Raw genomic sequence first — 8914 nt, 5'->3', positions numbered from 1 at the left:
GCCCCCTCAGAATCCCCCATTTTCCCCTCAGAACCACCCTGTGCCCCCCCCAAACCCCCACTTTTTCCCCAAACCCCCCCCCCTTTTCCCCCAAAACCCCCCATTTTCCCCCCAAAACCAACCCCTCACCCCCCCCCCCCCCCGTTCTTCCCCCACCCCCACCCCCCAACTTTCCCAAAACCCCTCTTTTTCCCCCCAAATCCCCCCTCACCTCGCTGCCCTCCTCCCTCGGCTCCGCCATCTTGGGGTCACGCCGTGAGGGGGCGGGGGGGGGGGGGCGAAATTTGGGGGGGCGGGGTCACGACCTTTGACCCCGCCCCTCTCTGACCCCTCCCCCCCGGCCGCCATTTTGTGCCCGTCCCCTTGGGGGGGGGGGGGCGTTAATTAAGGGGGGGGCGTTAATTAGGAAGGGGGGGGGCGGCCCCAAAACCCACGGTGGGGGGGAGAAAAACGCCCGGGGAATCCCCCCGGCGGGGTTTTGGGGCCGATCGGGGCTTTTTTGGGGCATTTTTAGGGGCTTTTTTTCCCGCCCCCTCCCCCCCCCCCCCGCCACCTTCACTTGCCTTTGCCGGCCGCCCCTCCCCCACCCGGGGGAAGCCCCCCCGCCCCTCCCCCCACCCACACGGGGGGGGGAGGGGCCGTGACGTAACGGGGGGGACCCGAAAAGGGGGGCCCCGAGGGGCCTATAGGGGCCTATAGGGCCCTATAGGGGTCTATAGGGGCCCTATAGGGCCGGGGGGGGGGGGGCACGGCCCTATAAGGACCCACAGGACCCTATGGGGCCCCTATAGGATCCATAGGGGACGCACAGCCCTATAGGGGACACACGGCCCTATAGGACCCAGGGGGACCTGTGGGACCCAGGGGGACCCATGGCCCTATAGGATCCACACAGCCCCATAGGACCTGCAGGACCCACATGTCCCTATAGGATCTGCATGTCTCTATAGGGCCCACAGCCCCATAGGATCCATGCAGCCCCATAGGATCCACGCAGCCCTATAGGACCCACGGGACCCACTTGTCCCTATAGGACCCACATGGCCCTATAGGTCCCACGGCCCCATAGGGCCCACACAGCCCTATAGGTCCCATGGGACCCACACGACCCTATAGGACTCACAGCCCCATAGGACCCACACGGCCCCATGGGACCCACGGGACCCTATAGGACCCATACAGTCCTATAGGACCCGCACAGCCCCACGGGACCCACTTGTCCCTATAGGACCCACGCAGCCCCATAGGACCCGCAGCCCCATAGGACCCACACGGCCCCATAGGGGCCAGGGGACACATGGCCCTATAAGGACCCATGGGACCCACAGCCCCTCGGGACCCACGTGTCCCTATAGGACCCACGCGGCCCTATAGGACCCATGGGACTCCACATCTCCCTATAGGATCCACAGGACCCACAGCCCCATGGGACACACACGGCCCCATAAGACCCACAGAGTCCTATAGGACCCGCACAGCCCCATAGGACCCACGCAGCCCTATAGGACCCACATGTCCCCACAGGGCCCACACGGCCCTATAGGACCCACAAGTCCCTATAGGACCCCCCTGTCCCAGTGCCCCTATAGCCCCCCCACGTCCCTATAGGACCCCCTTGTCCCCATGCCCCTATGGGACCCACACGCCCCTATAGGTCCCCCCATGCCCCTATAGGACCCCCCCGTGCCCCTATAGGACCCCCGTCCCAGTGCCCCTATAGGTCCCCTATTCCCCTATAGGACCCCCACATCCCTATAGCACCCACATGTCCCTATAGGACCCCCCTGTCCCCACGCCCCTATAGGACCCACATGCCTCTATAGGGCCCACATGCCCTATAGGACCCCGCTGTCCCAGTGTCCCTATAGGGCCCACACGTCCCTATAGGACCCACATGTCCCCATGCCCCTATGGGACCCACACTGCCCTATAGCACCCACATGTCCCTATAGGACCACCCTGTCCTCATGACCCTATAGCCCCCCTGTGACCCTATAGGACCCACATGTCCCTATAGGGCCCACAGCCACTATAGGACCCACACATCCCCATGACCTTATAGGACCCCCCTGGCCCTATAGTCCCCCCATGACCCTATAGGACCCCCGTGACCCTATAGGACCCCCCCATTCCCCTATAAAACCCCATGACCCTATAAGACCTCCCCGTTCCCCTATAGGACACCTATGCCAGTATAGGACCCCTGTGCCCCTATAGGACCCCCCCATGACCCTATAGGACCCCCCCGTTCCCCTATAGGACCCCTGTGACGCTATAGGACCCCCCCCATTCCCCTATAGGACCCCCCCCATGCCCCTATAGGATCCCATGACCCTATAGGACCCCCGTGCCCCTATAGGACCCCTGTGACCGTATAGGACCCCTGTGACCGTATAGGACCCCATGACCCTAAAGGACCCACACGGCCCTGTAGGACCCTCGTGACCCTATAGGACCCCCCCATGCCCCTATAAGACCCCATGACCCTATAGGACCCCCCCGTTCCCCTATAGGACCCCCGTGCCCCTATAGGACCCCTGTGACCGTATAGGACCCCCCCATGCCCCTATAGGACCCCATGCCCCTATAGGACCCCCCCGTGCCCCTATAGGACCCCCGTGCCCCTATAGGACCCCTCCATTCCCCTATAGGACCCCATGACCCTGTAGGACCCCCCATTCCCCTGTAGGACCCTCGTGACCCTATAGGACCCCCCCCATTCCCCTATAGGACCCCGTGCCCCTATAGGATCCCATGACCCTATAGGACCCCTGTGCCCCTATAGGACCCCCTCATGCCCCTATAGGACCCCCGCATGCCCCTATAGGACCCCATGACCCTATAGGACCCCTGTGCCCCTATAGGACCCCCTCATGCCCCTATAGGACCCCCGCATGCCCCTATAGGACCCCTGTGCCCCTATAGGACCCCCCCCGTGCCCCTATAGGACCCCCCCCGTGCCCCTATAGCCCCCCCCCCGCCGTCCCCAACCCCCCCAGGAGGGCCCCCGGCGGGAGGGGGGAGGGGCGGGGCTATAATTAGCCCTGACCACGTGACCGGCTCCCGCCCCTCCCCCACGCCAATTAACGCTTTCGTTAACGAGCCGCGCCCCGGCACCCGCCGCCCACGCCCTTAGCCCCGCCCCCTCGTTAACGCCCACGGCCTCATTTGCATACTGGCACTTCCGCCGCGCCCTTTAATAATTAGCGACTCCTAATTAATTCGTTATTTACTCCTAATTAATTAATTGCTCCTAATTAATTACCGCCAATTAATTAACCGGGGGGGGGGGTCTCGGACCTAATTAACTATTCGCGCGTAACCGGCCGCTCGTGGGTAATTAATTGGGGGGGGGGGGGGGAGGGGCGGTAATTAATTAATTAGGCACACGGCGTTAATTGTGGGCGAGGGGGTGATTAGGGGAGGGGTGATTAATGCCCGAGGTTAATGAGGGGGTGGTCCCACGGGGGGTGGTCCTGGGGGGTGGCACGGGACAGACACGGGATTAACACGGGATTAACACGGGATTGGCACGGGATTAACACAGGATTGGCACGGGATTAACATGGGATTGGCACGGGATTATCATAGGATTGGCACGGGATTAGCACGGGGTGGAATCTGGATTAACATGGGACTGACACGGGATTTAATCTGGATTAACATGCGATTGACACGGGGTGGAATCTGGATTGACACAGGATTGAATCTGGATTGACACTGGATTAACATGGGATTGGCACGGGATCAGCACAGGTGGAATCTGGATTAACATGGGACTGACACGGGATTTAATCTGGATTAACAGGGGATTGACACAGGGTGGAATCTGGATAGACACTGGACTAACATGGGATTGAGATGGGATTAACATGGGATTGACACAGGATTAGCACGGGGTGGAAACTGGATTAACATGGGATTGACACAGGATTAAATATGGATTAACATGGGATTAACATGGGATTGACATGGGATTGACACAGGATGGAATCTGGATTAACATGGGATTGACACGGGATTGACACGGGATTGACATGCTGTGGAACCCGGATTGACACGGGACTGAATCTGGATTAACATGGGATTGACATGGGATTGAGACGGGGTGGAATCTGGATTGACACAGGATTTACACGGGATTGACATGGGATTGACTCACGGTGGAATCTGGATTGACATGGGATTAACAAGGGATTGACACGGGACTGAATCTGGATTAACACGGGATTGACACAATATTGAATCTGGATTGACACGGGATTGACACGGGACTGACACAAGATTGACACGGGATTCAATCTGAATTGACACGGGATTCAATCTGAATTAACACGGGATTGGCATGGGGTGGAATCTGGATTAACATGGGATCGACACGGGGTAGAATCAGGATTGACACGGGGTGGAATCTGGATTAACATGGGATTGACATGTGGATTGAATCTGGATTAATATGGGATTGACAAGGGATTGAACCGGGATTGAATCTGGATTGACACGGGATTGACACAGGGTGGAATCTGGATTAAAATGGGATTGACACGGGATGGACACGGGGTGGAATCTGGATTAATACAGGATTGAAATGGGACAGATTCTGGATTAACATGAGATTGACACAAGATTGAATCTGGATTCACATGCAATTGACACGGGATTGACATGGGATTGAATCTGGATTAACAGGGGATTGACACGAGATTGAATCTGGATTAACATGGGATTGACATGGGATTGGCACAGGATTGAATCTGGATTAACAGGGGATTGACCCAGGGTAGAATCTGGATTAACATGGGATTAACAAGGGATTGACAAGGGGTGGAATCTGGATTAACACGGGATTAACAAGGGATTGACACGGGATTGACTGGGTGCGGAATCTGGATTGATATGGGATTGACACGGGATTGAATCTGGATTAACAGGGGATTGACATGTGATTGACACGGGACAGAAACGGGGGTCAAAGTGCGCTCTACATGGGATTAACACGGATTAACACAGGCAAAACTGTTTAAACATGGGATTTACATGGGAACAACACGGGATTTACACAGATTAACAAGGGTAGGGTTGGAAAAACATGGGATTAACACGGGATTAACAAGGGAATGGCACGGGATTAAGACGGGACTGACACGGGATGGAGCCGGACCGGACACGGGACGGACACGCGCGTGACACGGGACCAACACGGCACCAGGGGAGGTCCCAACACGTAACGAACATGCTACAAACATGCTATCGACATGGGGCGGGGGAGGGCAGGGGATTAACATGGGTTAACGTGCCGACGACACGCGACAGCCCCAGGGCCAACACGGGATTAACACGGGGTTAGGGCAGGCACACGGGAACGAACATGGGATTGACATGCAACCAACACGCGGCCGACATGCGATCGACACGGGATTAGCACGGGATTAAGGCAGGCAGATGCGAATCAACACGGGATTAACATGCGCGGGGCAACAGGCCACCGGCACGGGATTAACACGGGATTAACAGGGGCCAGGGGCAGGCCCGGCGGCGACTCGACACGGGCCGACACGCTAACGACATGTGTCCGTCCTCCCAGCATGCAGTGGCAGCGGGGCCGTGTCCTTAGCGTGTTGCGCGGCCCTTAGCGTGCTGTCCGTGTCCTTAGCGTGTTGCCGTCCCACAGCGCGTTGCCCTTACCATGTGGTCGTCCTTAGCGTGTTCTCCTACACGTGTCGTACTCCTTAGCGTGTCCTTAGCGTGTCGCGATCCCCAGCGTGCTCTCCTTAGCGTGTCGTAATCCCGCACACGACAGCCTTAGCGCGTTCTCCTTTGCGTGTTGTAATCCCACGCGTGCTGTAATCCGCGGCATGCTGTCCTTAGCGTGTCCTTAGCGTGTTGTGATCCCTAGCGCGTTCTCCTTAGCGTGTTGTAATCCCACGCGTGTTGTAATCCGCGGCATGTTGTCCTTAGCGTGTCCTTAGCGTGTTGCAGCTCTTAGCACGCCGCCAGCCTTAGCGTCCTGCCAGCCTTAGCGTGTCCTTAGCGTGTTGGCGTGGCCGTGGGCACGTCAGCGTCCTTAGCGTGTTCTTACGCATCTTGTTGCCACCCTTAGCGTGTCCTGCCCGTGTCACCACCACCCTTAGCGTGTCCTACCCATGTTATGGTCACCCTTAGCGTGTCCTACCCATGTTATGGTCACCCTTAGCGTGTCCTACACGTGTTGCCACCCTTAGCGTGTCCTACCCATGTCACCACCACCCTTAGCGTGTCCTACCCATGTTATAACCGTTACCCTGCCCTACGCATGTTATAACCCCCCTTAGCGTGTCCTACACATGTCACCACCCTTCTCATGTCCTATACATGTTAAGGTCACCCTTAGCGTGTCCTACCCATGTTACAACCCTTCCCACGCCCTACCCGTGTCATAACCCCCTTAGCGTGTCCTCCCCGTGTCACCACCCCCCTTAGCGTGTCCTACCCATGTCACCACCCCCCTTAGCGTGTCCTACCCATGTTATAACCCCCCTTAGCGTGTCCTACCCATGTCACCACCCCCTTAGCGTGTCCTGCCCATGTTATAACCCCTTAGCGTGTCCTACCCATGTCACCACCCCCCTTAGCGTGTCCTCTCCGTGTCACCACCCCCCTTAGCGTGTCCTACCCATGTTATAACCCCCCCAGTGTGTCCTACCCATGTCACCATGTGTTGCCACCCCCTTAGCGTGTCCTCCCCGTGTCACCACCACCCTTAGTGTGTCCTACCCATGTCACCACCACCCTTAGCGTGTCCTACCCATGTTATAACCCCCCTTAGCGTGTCCTACCCATGTCACCACGTGTCGCCGCCTTAGCGTGTCCTACCCATGTCACCACCACCCTTAGCGTGTCCTCTCCGTGTCACCACCACCCTTAGTGTGTCCTACCCATGTTATAACCCCCCTTAGCGTGTCCTACCCATGTCACCACCACCCTTAGCGTGTCCTCTCCGTGTCACCACCACCCTTAGCGTGTCCTACCCATGTTATAACCCCCCTTAGTGTGTCCTACCCATGTCACCACCACCCTTAGCGTGCCCTACCCATGTTATAACCACCCTTAGCGTGTCCTACCCATGTCACCACCACCCTTAGCGTGCCCTACCCATGTTATAACCCCCTTAGCATGTCCTCTCCGTGTCACCACCCCCCTTAGCGTGTCCTCTCCGTGTCACCACCCCCCTTAGCGTGTCCTACCCATGTCACCACCACCCTTAGCGTGCCCTACCCATGTTATAACCCCCTTAGCATGTCCTCTCCGTGTGACCACCCCCCTTAGCGTGTCCTCTCCGTGTCACCACCCCCCTTAGCGTGTCCTACCCATGTCACCACGTGTCGCCACCCCCGTTAGCGTGTCCTCCCCGTGCCCTCTCCGTGTCGCCGCCCCCCCTTAGCGTGTCCTCCCCCTCCCGTCCCCTCCCCTCTCACGCGTGCCCGGCGTCCAGGCGCGGCGCCAGCCGTGCCAGCAGCTCCCGCAGGTGCCGGGCGCCGGCGCTGGCGGCCTCCAGCACCTCCTGGTGCCCGGCGGGGGGCTCGGGGGCCGGACCCCCGTCCTCGGGGGGCAGCGGGGCCGCGTTGGTGATCAGCGACAGCCCCAGCACCCGCAGCCCGCAGTGACGCGCCGCCACCGCCTCCGACACCGTGCTCATGCCTAAAAGGGGCGGGGACACGCTAAGGACACGCCAAGCACACGCCCAGACCCCGCCGAGACCCCGGCCGACCCCCACCCCCACCCCCAGCCCCCCTCTTTGAGGGTTTCCCTCCTCTTTTCTTGCCAATTTTTATCGTTTTTTCTCGGTGTTTGGTTATCGGGAGGGGTTCTCGTGGCCGACACGCGTGTGCTTGGCGTGTTCTGGGCGTGATCGCCGGCCTGCAGGGGGTTAGGGAGGGGTCTGGGGGAGATTGGGGGGGTTTTGGGGTGGTTTATGGGGATTTAGGGGGCTGCGTTGAAATATTGTGGTCCTAGCGTGTTCCTGGCATGTGCTTAGCATGTTATTAGCGTGTCTTAGCGTGTTATTAGGGTGTTTTAGCGTGTCTTAGCATGTTATTAGGGTGTCTTAGCGTGTTTTTAGTGTCTTAGCATGTTATTAGGGTGTTTTTAGCGTGTTTGGGTCTTCTTTTGGGTTATAGGGTCTTGCTCGTGCCTAAAAGGGGCGGGGACACGCTAAGGACACGCCAAGCACACGCCCAGACCCCGCCGAGACCCCGGCCGACCCCCCCCCCACACCCCAGCCCCCCTCTTTGGGGGTTTCCCTCCTCTTTTCTTGCCAATTTTTATCGTTTTTTCTCGGTGTTTGGTTATCGGGAGGGGTTCTCGTGGCCGACACGCGTGTGCTTGGCGTGTTCTGGGCGTGATCGCCGGCCTGCAGGGGGTTAGGGAGGGGTCTGGGGGAGATTGGGGGGGTTTTGGGGTGGTTTATGGGGATTTAGGGGGCTGTGTTGAAAAGTTGTGGTCCTAGTGTGTTCCTAGCGTGTTCCTAGCATGTGCTTAGCATGTTATTAGTGTGTCTTAGCATGTTATTAGGGTGTTTTAGCGTGTTTTTAGTGTCTTAGCATGTTATTAGGGTGTTTTTAGCGTGTTTGGGTCTTCTTTTGGGTTATAGGCTCTTGCTCGTGCCTAAAAGGGGCGGGGACACGCTAAGGACACGCCAAGCACACGCCCAGACCCCGCCGAGACCCCGGCCGACCCCCCCCACACACCCCAGCCCCCCTCTTTGGGGGTTTCCCTCCTCTTTTCTTGCCAATTTTTATCGTTTTTTTCTCGGTGTTTGGTTATCGGGAGGGGTTCTCGTGGCCGACACGCGTGTGCTTGGCGTGTTCTGGGCGTGATCGCCGGCCTGCAGGGGGTTAGGGAGGGGTCTGGGGGAGATTGGGGGGGTTTTGGGGTG

At 58.4% G+C, this 8914-nt stretch overlaps 1 long non-coding RNA gene across 2 annotated transcripts; it reads right to left on the bottom strand.

The window, feature by feature from the left end:
• Nucleotides 1–3216: 3216 nt before the first annotated feature.
• Nucleotides 3217–6912, bottom strand: LOC121063350. 2 transcript variants are annotated; one of them, XR_005815952.1, is made up of 5 exons: nucleotides 6769–6912; nucleotides 6451–6546; nucleotides 6322–6393; nucleotides 3897–6188; nucleotides 3217–3840 (listed from the first exon to the last, which is right to left on the bottom strand). It is a non-coding gene; the product is annotated as an uncharacterized LOC121063350 (long non-coding RNA). The 2 variants fall into 2 exon arrangements; XR_005815953.1 differs by lacking the exons at nucleotides 6322–6393; nucleotides 6451–6546; nucleotides 6769–6912 and having other exon boundaries at nucleotides 3897–6126; nucleotides 6157–6269.
• Nucleotides 6913–8914: the final 2002 nt, after the last annotated feature.

Source organism: Cygnus olor, unplaced genomic scaffold, assembly GCF_009769625.2.
Source record: "Cygnus olor isolate bCygOlo1 unplaced genomic scaffold, bCygOlo1.pri.v2 scaffold_213_ctg1, whole genome shotgun sequence".
Lineage (NCBI taxonomy): Eukaryota > Metazoa > Chordata > Aves > Anseriformes > Anatidae > Cygnus > Cygnus olor.
Note: the sequence above shows the minus strand (reverse complement) of the source record. Positions and strands in the feature narration are given on the sequence as shown.